We start from the raw sequence: 12,176 nt of genomic DNA, 5'->3' as shown, positions 1-12,176 counted from the left end.
CAAATCCAAAAGTCTTAAGTATTTATGCCTTAAGAAATTTATGTGAAAAAGAAAGCAGGGCATTAGTAAATTCTCAATGGACTGAAATTAAACTGTTACTGATCATTATGATATAGGACAAGTGGCATCCCACCCAGCTCGTGGAGCTGGGGGGGATGGACCGGCTGCCTCTGCCTTGGCAATGTTGGTGTGGTAGCAGCAAGCAGCAGAATCAATAGGCTGGAGGGTGGGCAGGGGGTCCCCATTTCCTAGGCCTGGGAATAAAAGGGATTGTAGCCATTCATTTGCAACCCAGACATGTTGTTCCAAACATGTCCCAGACACGCTAAATATAACTAACTAACCCCACTAAATATAACTATTGAGGGCTCCATGCAAGTACATATACCCCTAGACAAAGAGCCTACAGACAGACAGGGAAGGAGAGAGAGCACTTTTCTCTCCCAACTCCAGTTTTCTCTCTGCCAAGAGCTCTGGCACTTCTGTATTCTTTTCTGTAAATAAATCCTATCTTACCACTGATCTGTGGTCTGCAGATTCATTCTTCAAGTCACCAAGACCAAGAACTCACTGAAGAGCAAAATTCCGGTATCATTAGTATTTACCATGAATTAAGTAGATTTAGTTTATCTGTCATTAGAGGGAATAAGGCCTAAAATAGAAACTGACTTGAGTTATAGAAAATAGCTATAACTCAGGCAAAGTTGTCTCTAAATGGTGAAATCTGTACCTGTTAAATATGTATGTGGGTATATAGAAAATATTTGGAAGGATATCCACTAATTTTATAACAGTGGTTCCCTTGAATAGGGTGAGATCAGAGGGGAGAAAAGCTAATTAACTTTTTGTTTACACTTTTCTGTATAGTTTGGTTACAACAAGCATCCAAAATTTAAGGATACCGTAAAGTAAAAATGATGACTATTACTATGTAAATACTTAGAAACATGGAGAGTATCTATGGTATGATGATTAAAAATCATAATGCAAAATATGTATATTATGCTTATAAGTACGTTCATATTCTTCCATGTGAGAGAGGCCTGAAGGACAATACTGTATAATAAAAGTAGTTCAAGTTCATTCATTCATTCATTTACTCCACAAATGTTTGTTGAGCAGCTACTATGGGCTAGACAACTGTTCTAGGCACCAGGGACATACCAGGGAATCTAACAGTTAAATATGCCTCTCCTCACGAAATTTAAAATCCAAGAGACAATATATAATTTTTTTTTAAATTTCAGATTATGAGGGTACAAACGATTAGATTACGATGTGTGCTTTGTTAGGTAAGGTCCTGTAATTGTGCCCCTCATCCAAGAGGCGGGCCATATATCCTTCCATTGTGCCCATTACAGGAGAGCGCACCAATCCCCCTCATTTCTCTCTTCCCTAAACTTGAATTGAGTTTTCTCTTGTACAGGCAAGCAACACAGTTTTTAAAAAAAAAAAACAAGTTTCCAAAGTGTAACCTCTTTCCAAATAAATTAACCATATCAAGACCCCTGATCCAGCAACTATTATACCGAATAATTTCAGGTTTACCCAGTACTGAAAAATTTCAAGTTAGCCAAACTGTGATACGGAGAGATCATATGGATACAAGATATACCAAAAGACCAGAGCCTAGGTTCCAGTTTTCAAAAAGTGGGCAAAAACGGAGGCTAAGAATCAATCCACAGATCCTACATGTCGTTATACAAACGGGTTATGAAGTCCAAAAATTAGCAGTGTGCCCCCCTTGGATTCCACTTGAAATCAAGAACAAGAGTAACAGGCCAATTCTGGAACTCGGACGACCAACGTCTGAAGAAGCGGGAGGGAGGTTCCTTTCGAGGAGACCGTGGCACGCAATAGTGGGGTGTTACAGGCGCGGTCCCGACTTGCAATATCGCCCTAATTACTTGCAAAGAGCTCAGCACCGTGAGCGCGCAGCGGAGGGTCTTCAGGGCACCCTATTTTTACGATTGCCCCTTCCTTTTCTTTCCTTTTTTCAGACCCGGCGCAGGTCCTGCTTCTTTAAAAGGACAGTGAGAAAAAGTAATCGAGGAACAACATAAAACAGCCTCCTTCTGATATTGTAACAGATCTCTCTGCAGAGGAACAGGGAGACTGAGGCCTCGAAGCTGTTCGCACTGTTTCCAACGAGCACCGGACTCCGGAACTGAAGCTGCCTAGGCGCTCCCACCAGCCCAGGAAAGCCGGCCGTTGCTAGGTGATCCTGGAAGGAGGCGGACACGCGGCCCCACGCAGGCTCCGCCCCCACATCCGCGCTCCTTGTTCAGCCCTCTCCCGCCCAAGTCCCGCCCAGTCAGGCACAACTTGCGCAGACGCTCGCGACGCGTGTGTGCTTCTTCCCGGGCGGCTCTACGTGACGCGCGCGCCCCCATTCGGCTAGTCTCTGCCCCGCCCCTTCTTGTGAGGCAGCTGATCTGCGCCCCGGCTCCGTTCTCACACACCTGATCTTCAGGCCGGTGAACAGTGACTGTAGAACAGCCTGAATCCCGGAAGACCCACCTCCTTTGCTCCCGTGGTGGCGGTGGTGATGGGCGGGAGAGTGGGGTAGAAACAGGCGGGACGCTCAGAAGGCAGTTGCCGTGGGCCCACTTCCGGAGGGCGGGCGGAAGTTGCTGCGGTGGATGGTGGGAGGGAGAAAGGAGCGCTAGGGGAGGGCCGGGCAGCCGGGGGTCGAGGGGGTGGGGCCTGGGCCGGCTGCTGGGACGTAGCCTGGGGCCTGGATTGCGACCGGGGCGGGCTGCGGCTCCAGCAGAGTCTGGGCGGGCGGGACCAGGTAACGACTCCGCGCGGTTAGGGCGAGGGTCGTCCGCAGGGCAGAACGGTAGGTGTCGGAGTATAAGGAGGGTAGCGGTGTCACCCCTTTTCCCAGTGAACACAGAGCACGGGGTTTGGAGGAAAAGGTTGGGAGGAGTTACCTTCTTGCGAGGGGGGGTTGTCATGTGGACACCACGCCCCTATGGGAACGAAGGAAGGAAGGAAGGTTTTGTGTGTGTGTGTGTGTGTGTGTGTGTTTAGGAATGATTCTTGGAGCGGGAGGGGGTGACAGGCTTGGGCTCGCCGACCGAGACAAACATTTGCTCTCGGAGTGGCCCCTGGAAGGAATTTGACGGAGATAAAGAATTATATTCCTGGCACAGTTTTGGAACCCGGGAGGGAAGTGAGAGTTGATGGAAAGAAGGAATGCATGTGGAAGGTGCCAGCATCTCAGTCTGGAAAGGATTTAGTTCAGTCGAAGAGAGCTGTAGAATTAAGACACTGAGCACCCTAAGAAGCTTGGGAGATTTCAATTAGTATGGGTCCTTTAGACAAGAGGACAGGAAGACATTCTTTCTTAGAAGACAGTCTCCTGGTTACTTTTCTTTTGGGAGAACTGGTATGTTTCTTTTATCCTGAGTGTCTCTCTCTCTCTCTCTCTCTCTCTCACACACACACACACACACGGACGTACTAACGATGAGGTGCCTGGGGTGCAATATGTGAGTGTGGTAGGTACTTTGAATAGCTTTATGGAGTGTTGCCTGAAGGATTTTTGATGCTATAGCATAGTAAAGATCTCGAATTTAAGTAGGAAGTAGGAACTAGGAAATCTCAGGAAATCATTGGGTATATACACAATTAGAGAGTGTATAGTAGAACATTAAATTCATGTTTAAATGTTCCTTAGGTTAACACAGAAATCAGCCTTCTGGGCCATGCCGTTTCAAAGGCCTGTTTCTTCTCATGAGTCTCAGAGGAAGACAGATGGACCAGTCTTCAAAATGGATAACTTCCCCTGCCTGAACAAGAGATGGGATAGTATCTGGGATCTGCCCATCCTCAGACTCAGCTTAATAAGGCGGATTAATAAGGGGATGTAACAGAACCCAGAGAAGGACATTGAGGCCTCCAGTGGGGGGGGAGGGCCTGGACACACCCCTTCCCCCCAGACTGTTCCACCTCAGGGTCCACTCAGCCATGGACTTTGGATCTGGATGAGAGAAGAGAAGCTGCACTTTATTTGGTGGATCTGATTTGGGATTCTCAGTTGTGGCAATGGAGTGCTGCACGGAGGTTTGATGATCTCCAGGGGAGCCCCTGAAAGAGGAGAAAGGTAAGGTTCCTACCTCATTTCCTGCTTAATATCTTGCAGTGCCTGTACAGAAACTTGAGTGTATCATGTCTGGGAAGACTACCATTCAGAAAGCTTTACACTGATGGGTAAAACATCACTATCTTTGGGTGTATATTTGTTCCCAATCTCTCTCCTTACTCAGGCTGGAGGAGTACCTTGTAAGGGCTTGTGAGCAAGGCCAATTGTGAGGTTAGGCTAGTGAAATTTGGCCAAGGAGAGCAGGAAAAGAATTTAGGCTTCTGAAGGGAAGTTGGATTAGATTACCTTTAAGGGTCTTTCCAACACTGAGATAAAAGCATTCTAAGCCAGTTTAAGCTAATACTCTGGAATGGATTACCTAGTCCTGTGCAGAGGCAGGCTGCTTTGTTTCGGGAGCTAACTGAATATGACTGCTAGGGGGAGAGGAAGGGAATAGTCTAGATAACTCCTAAATTGTTTTTATTTTTCTCTCCCTCATAAGGGAGCTTAGGCCATGAAACCTCATGAAAAGAGAAGAGAACACAATTTGGGGAATCAGCAAGACTTAGGCTCTAATTCTGACTTCTTAGTCAGTGTGTAACCCTACATATGTCCATTAATGTCAGCATTTCTCTTCACCTATAAAATGGGGGTAACTAACTTTCCAGGTCCCTTGGAAACTGTCATAAGGAGCAAATGAAATGATGGATTTTGGAAAGGATCAAGGGGTATATATATGGAACAGTAACACTGATGTTTTCTGATATGCATGTTTGTCACAGAAAAACACTGAAGTAAGAGTTTTTCTTTTATTGGTTTAGTGTGCTGGCAAAAGCCTTGGAAGGTGTTCTTAAGTAAAAGCCTGACCTCACTTTGTCTCATTCTCTTGTTGTTAAACAATATCTGAAATCATCAAGTTGTAGAAAAAAGTGAATGGCTCTAAGGAGAACTTAGATCAAGGGATTCTGCTAGACATGACCTCCTGGCTCTCCAGTTCCATTTCAGGGTGCACCTTTGAAGCAGCAGATTAAGGAGAGGGGAGGGAAGTTTAAAGTCTCAAGGGCCAAGTGTCTGGTTAGGAGTTAAAACTGCATTTATTAGAGTAAGTGCATATCCTAGTCTTCTCTCATGCTCTTAAGCAAATGTCTCCCTCCCCCCAAACAACCCTTCACCCTTTGTATTGTGGCAGGCAGTGTTCCCACTTAAATAGACCTGTTTATAGTTATCTTCTCACCTCACACCAGCTTCTTTCAACTTCTGTTTACCTATGCCAGGATGCCTGCTTTTCCTAGTGACAACAAACAGCAGAAAGGAAAAGTGGAGTGTAGTGTTGGGAATTTTGAGAGACAATAGGTTAAGGTGAGCTGGGCGAGGAGCCAGAAGCCTGGTTTCTAGCATCTTTGCTGCTTCATAACAGTAACTCCTGGGGCTCTTGTATTCACTGGGGACTGGCAACAATAACTAAGGTCATTTGCAAACTGAAAAGCTTGTATTTATGCTTTACTTTGTAGAATTTTTTTCTCCCCCATCTTTCATTTCTTCCTTGCAAGTAGGAGTTCCTCATTCCCCTCATGGCCTGATGGCTGGGCAGGGAGCTCAGGGTGGAGTTGTTGGCCCTGAGCTGTTCTAGAAACTCTGGTTTCATGCCTAGGGTAGCCCCTTTGAGGCCAGGTTACTACTTTATTAGGTATGAGTCTCATCTCATGGGCTAGCCACCTTACACAGCCTTGCCTAGCAAATTCCTGATGCCAGTTTTTGCTTAGGCACAGAAATCACTGTGATCTCTCAGGGATCTATGATCTGGGATGCCTCCTTAAGTCATCTCTGGGATCCTGTGCTGTGGCAGAAGGCTTTCCTTATCCCACCTGGGAGGTCATCTTGTCCTTTGAGTGCTTGAATGCACTCTAAGCACCAGGAGTTGTGTTGTAGTTGTAATATGTGTAGCATTTACATCATGTGATATGTTGTCTGTCAGTTTGCCCTCACCACTGTGTTGTAAGGAAGACAGAACAAGGATTATTTCCTCAATTTAAGGGGAAGCTACAGAAGCCCTGAGTGGGAAGGCCCTGCCTGAGTGTGGAGTGGTAGATACTGAAATTGCCTGGCTAGGGCTGGGCTATTTCTGCGGTGTCTGACCTAAGAAGGGCCATCTGCATTCTGCTGCAAACCTTCAGGGAGGGAAACTCTGAGCCCTTCTAGTAAGACATTTCCTTCTTGGAGTGAACCATAAATCCTCTTCCCTGTCATTTCCACTAAAAGCACTGGTTCTGCCCTCTGCTTGACCCTTCCACAAGATAGTCCTCTCAAGATAGCCACTGTTTTTTTTCATAGAGGCACCAGATCTGGCACTCATCAAGTGTCAGCCTGCTTAGCTAACACCAGTAATAGATTTAACCAAGGGGCATGTGTGTATATTTTAACTAAATGTATTTATTCGTTTTTTTTTTTTGGAGACAGAGTCTCAAGCTCTTGCCCTGAGTAGATTGCCATGGTGTCATAGCTCACAGCAACTTCAAACTCTTGGGCTTAAGTGATTCTCTTGCCTCAGCCTCCCAAGTAGCTGGGACTATAGGCGCCTGCCATAATGCCCAGCTATTTTTTTGTTGTTGCAGTTGTCTTTGTTGTTTAGCTGGCCCAGGCTGGTAATCACTGGGCTATGGGCGCTGAACCTTTTTTTTTTTTTTTTTGAGACAGAGTCTCACTCTGTGCTCTGGGTAGAGTAGAGTACCGTGGTGTTAATAGCTCACAGCAACCTTAAACTCTTGGGATCAGGAAATCTCCTTGCCTCAGCCTCCTGAGTAGCTGGGACTACAGGTGCCTACCACAATGCCCAGCTAGTTTTTCTGTTTTTAGTAGAGACAGGGTCTTGCTCTTCTCAGGCTAGTCTTGAACTCCTCAGCTTAGGTGATTCACCTGCCTTGGCCTCCCAGAGTGCTAGGATTACAGGCATGAGCCACAGGGCCTTCCTATTTATTCCTTTCTTTATTCCAAATGGAATTGTAGGTAGTTAACCAAAAATTATATTTCACAGACATTACTTACTAATTACTGTGATAATATTTGTCCTTTCCTTGGCTTGGATGAGATAGGTTTCTGGATCTCCATGGGAGGGGAGGGGAAAAACAAAATATAGATTTAAAATTTTGTTTTTACTTTTACTGATGGTTTCAAACCAAGATCTGTCTTAAGTTCTGAGCATAAATCCTTTCCAAATTGTAAAAAATTTGGTGGTGTCTTGGGCATAGTTAATGAGGGGGAAATTTTCGTGGAATACTTTTCCTCCCTCTAGTTCTCTTTTTAGGTGGTAAGGTAGGCAGGAGACTCTTATCTCTTCTAATTCCATTTTCTCCTGTGACTGGATCCTCTTGTTTCTTCTGTTTGTTGATACTTCAATCCCACACTCATCCCCAGAATCCAGACCCTTGGTCCCTTGTTTCTGCCCTTCTTCCCCAGTTACCTATCCATGTAACCACTAGCAAGAGCCCAGGGCCTCTTTTCCCAGGTCAGTTTGGCACTCATTACCCTGCTTTCTTGTCTCTCAGACAATATGTTTTTTCTTGCTTCCATCTAAGAATTCAGCCCATTCTGATTCTCTCTAACCAGGCCCTTTCTTCTTGGGATACCCAGCTTGCAGTCGGAGAATGATCTTGTGAGCCTCGGAATTTAAATACAATATTGTAGAGATGGTGTGTGAGTTATGGTGCACAAACAGGCTCCCATCCTTTTTCCTGTTAAGTGGCCTTAGACCAGTGGTTCTCAACCTTCCTAAAGCCTCGGTCCTTTAATACAGTTCCTGTGTGTCACGACCCACAGGTTGAGAACTGCTGCCTTAGATGAAGTAGTATCAGGTTAGTGGTAGGAATCTGACATGTCATGGGCTTGTTAATCTTCCCCCATCTTTCAGCATCGTATCATGTTTGCCCTGAGTAGCTCAGACTACAGGTGCCTTTTCTTCTGGAAACTGATTTTATCTCTTTATGTCTTGGATCTACAAACCAGTATTTCCCTACTATTTGCACTTCTAGGAAACTTCATCATTTTTCTTCATATCTAGACAATGAGTTTGAGTTTGCCAGGCCCCAGTTCACCCCAACTCCCTCATTAGGAAAATGTAGAGAGGGCAGAGGTGAGAGACAGTGGCCTCTGATTGGCACATAAGCATGAGCTCAAGTCTCCTGCCACAGTCCACACAGCCAGCTAAACCAGACATGTCGGGCACATACCCTCCTCTCCCCACACAATGCAGCCTCACTGGTATGTCAGCTTCTCTCTGCTCCTTCAGAGCAGTGCTCCAGCTGCTTCTACCAAGATTTCCTGCTATCTCACTGTGCCTCTGTCATACTGGGCACCTAGCCCTTAAAGAGAGCATACTGACACTAGGGATACATGAGGGTTGGGAAGGACTGCCAGGTTCGGAGGTAGGAATGTGGAGTCTAAAACTTGGCTATGCTCCTCATTAGGTCTCGTGACATCCAGCAAACTGGCATTTACCCTGAATTTCAGACTCCTCATGTGTAGAACGGGGATGATACCCTCTCTGAGGAGCCACTAGGGAGGGAGGGGTCTGACATGATTGGCCTATCACCATGTCTGGTGATTCCTTAGCAATTTTGGTTTACCTTCTCACCATGGTGCAGGAGCCTGTAGGGCATACTCCACCTTTTGTTTTTCTAGGGCCCTGCTGGATTCCTGTAGAAACAAGTTAGCAAAGTCAGAAACCACACACTGAAGACTTCTGGACTGTTCTGTGCTCTGGAACATGGTGGATGGATGTAGATAGGGGAAGGGCTGAGTCAGTAGAATGTTGTCAGGTGGCAGCAATCCTTGTTAGGAAAGTCACCTCCTTAGCAGCTAGAAGTTTTTAGTACTTCCCACGGTCAGATGTGGTGAGGGGTAGGTGGTGGGGAGCTGAGGCCTCTGCAAAGGGTCAGGCAGGGGAGGTGGTGGTTGAGAGAGCAGGGCTGGTGCTGGAGCAATGGCTCCTTCTCTGGCCCTGGCCTGCACCGAGGCCTGTGTAAAATCCAGGGCTCAAGTCTTAGGCCTGGGTGCTTAGGAAAATCCTGACCTCTGCTCTGGTGCCGGTGCCCACCCCACAGCCAGGCCCTGCAATGTGTGTTTCCTCCTCACTTGGACTTTGTCCAGGGCTCAGCCACAGTACCTGCTGTGGAGTTTTCCCTCTCTTGCTGGGCGTGGGTCCTGAATCTCTCCTCCACCTCTTCTTCAGCTTCATTACCCTTCTTCTTTCTACAACATTAAATGCGTTTTTCAGGGTGTTCCCTGTCCCCTTTCACAGGCTATCACAAAAGCCTGTGATCCATTCCTTCTCTTCTTAGGCTTGGTGGTCCTACCCTGCTGACAGGTCTGCCTCTGCTATTTTTACCCAGCTAACAACTCTCATTCCCCCACCTCAAGGGAAAAACAAAAGAAAAGAAACTGCTGGCCCTATTCTGTTTTGGCAGCAGGTGTTTCCTCCCTGACTTCCCTTTTGGGTGCCGGTTTCCTGTTCTTACATCCCTGCCCTGCCGTTTGGGGGTGGGGGCATTGGCTCCCTGGCCTTGGGTTGGTGACTGCTTACCCCGCTGCCCCACCTACCTGAGGCAGGGCTCTTCCCTGCCACTCCCTCGTGCGGGCGTTGGGGTGAGGCGCGGGGCTCTGGATAGTTCTGGACAGTAGGAAGATGAGGGGGTGGGTGGGGGCGAGGACCAACTTTTGGAGCGGCGACCGGAGTAGGGAAAGGCCTGGGGCAACAGCTGCCTCTCGAAGTTATGGGCCCGGAAAAACTTGGGGTGTTCCGCCAACGGCAGTCGACTGAAAAGAGGCGGAGCGTGGGACGCTGGGCAGTGGTGAGCCCGCCCCCAGCCCGCCCGGCCCCTCCCCGCCTCCCGGGTAGGGCCACGTTGCCCGCCCGGCACTCGGTCCCGGCGCGCTGCAGTAGGGGCTGTCGAGGCGGGAGTCCATGGTGGCCGCGCGAGCACCTGAGCACCGGGCTGGTTTCTTGTGCGGAGGCAGGCCAAGTTCGGGGCCGGGAAGCTGGGGGTTCCTGGTGAGTCGGGGTCCGGGGACGGAGGTCCGACCCGAGGGAGGCCCCGAAGGCGCCTAGGGGGAGCTCCAGGGCGCAGGCTCCAGCCCCTGTGCCGCCCGAAAGCTCCGGTGCTCGAGAGCGAGAGGGGCTGGCCTCGGGAGCTGCAGCCTCCTTCTGAGCCAGGAAGTTGGAACTCTGCGCCTGATTCGGAATCCCAGGCCTCCAGCTGTCAGAGGGCGGACGGGCTCTGCGGGGTGTGGAGGATGTTGTGAAACTCGGCCTCAGGGCGACTGTGGGTGCGGGGCAGGGAGGAGGTGGGATCTCTGCGGAGGATTTGGGGAGTGGAAATGGGAAGTGACCTTTCTTCAAATTAGTAGGGAGTTCTTTCTGCTCAGGAAATACTGTTAATGTTGAATTACGTAAATTGGCTGGAAAACTTTTTTCCTACCTGTTTGCTAATGTGCCTCCAAGTCTTGCAGGGCTCCCATTTGATAAACCCTGGAGCAAAGCAACTGTGGCTGGCCTGGTCTGTGTGTCTCCACCAAAGAATGAACCCAAGAGCGAAGCTTCCCTTTGGATAATCCTTGCTGCTGTAGTGTGCTCAGTGTTCCTTTTAGAACATCACTGACTGCGATGTTATCCATCTTAATGTCCTGTTTATATTTTAGGCAATTTAGTCTCTGCTCTTAGATGCACACATCATCCGAGGTGTGCCTTCCACTGGAAATCCGTGTTTCCCCATTCTTTACATCACTGGAGACCATTGAGCTCACCTGGTTCCCTGCTTCTTCCTCTTATTCTCAGGGTTAGAAAGCACTGCAGTATATCGCATTTCAGCGGCTCATGCAGCTGGTTCTCATTTCCTGTTTGGGGCATTGGAGAAATTGTCACTGTTATCATCATCCAGACACCAGGGACTTTGGAGATGATCCAACTCAATCCTTTCATTTTATAGATGACAGAACTGAGGTACAAGTGGGTCAAGTGACTTATCCAAGCTTACCTGGTTTGCTGGTTGTGGGTTGCCTGAATCCCAGCCTTCATGCTTTTTGCTGCACTAGTATCACATTTCTCTTTAGCCTTTTCTTTTCCAGGATGAATAAGGTGCATCTCTTCCCTCCTAGGTGTTATTCTATAAGGCCTTGAATTATTTAGTGTATCATCTCTGATTTCCTTTCAGTTTTTCTATCCTGAAATTATGGAGCCTGGTACATAATACAGGAGTCTAGCGGAATGGTCTAAGAATGGATAGGATAATTCAGTTAGATCTTTATTATCTGTGATGTGTCCTGTACTTTCTGGACTTTATTATATAGTGCGTTTTAACATATTAAGCAAGGTAGAGATAGAAAGGAAAATCTGTCAATATTTCTTCCATCCCATGCTTAATTTTAAAGCTAAATATGACTTCTCCATTGTTGCTAATGATTGGAAGTTGACTATTTGGTGTTGACCTGCTGTTTAAGAAACATTTTTTCCAGAGCGAGGGGGCAGGCTGGAGAATACCATGGAACCAGAAGTGTTAGAAAGGCTCTTGGGTGGTACCTGTGGCTCAAGAAGTGGGGTGCCGGCTCCTTTTAGCATAGTTGGTGGGTTCAAGCCCAGGCCCAGCCAAAACTGCAAAACTAACAAACAAACAAAAAAAGAAAGGCTCTCATAGCTCTTAGGCAGTAATTGAAATGAAGAAATGATGAGCGAGCCCCACCGAACTTGGTAGGACCTGCTCAGAGCCACCTAGGTTTTGGCTGAAGGTTTTTATATACTGAAAAGATTCACTCATATTCCACTGTAGTATAAATGTCTTTGTACTTGGTGTGGACTGGTTGTGTCACTTTCCTAAAGGGGGTGTGAAAACTCTAGAAAAATAAAACTTGCTTTGAATTTGTGCCTTGCCGGTGAGTCTCATAAATAACATTTTTAGGGACTCAGGTCAGGATTAAGAACAGCTCTATTTTAAAAGGAAGGTGTAGCTAAGGCGCCAGCCACGTACACCTAAGGTGGCGGGTTCGAATCCCCAGCCTGGACCCGCCAAACAACAATGACGGCTGCAACCCAAAAATAGCC

The 12,176-nt window shown here is 47.4% G+C and overlaps 1 protein-coding gene across 4 annotated transcripts in view; it reads left to right on the top strand.

Annotated features, from left to right (window-relative positions):
- Window positions 1-2,719: 2,719 nt before the first annotated feature.
- Window positions 2,720-12,176, top strand: part of MGAT1 (mannosyl (alpha-1,3-)-glycoprotein beta-1,2-N-acetylglucosaminyltransferase) — a 17,492-nt gene continuing 8,035 nt past the window's right edge. For 2 of the 4 annotated variants that reach the window (XM_012811642.2, XM_023519307.1), the window contains exons 1-2: window positions 2,720-3,394; window positions 3,686-4,111. The gene's annotated coding sequence lies outside the window, so the exon portion shown is untranslated. Of the gene's footprint in view, window positions 3,395-3,685; window positions 4,112-9,972; window positions 10,134-12,176 lie in introns of those variants that run through there. The other 2 variants (XM_023519306.1, XM_003800174.3) reach the window with 2 other exon arrangements.

This window comes from Otolemur garnettii, unplaced genomic scaffold (assembly GCF_000181295.1).
Source record: "Otolemur garnettii isolate 467f Iridium unplaced genomic scaffold, OtoGar3 scaffold00171, whole genome shotgun sequence".
NCBI lineage: Eukaryota > Metazoa > Chordata > Mammalia > Primates > Galagidae > Otolemur > Otolemur garnettii.
Note: the sequence above shows the minus strand (reverse complement) of the source record. Positions and strands in the feature narration are given on the sequence as shown.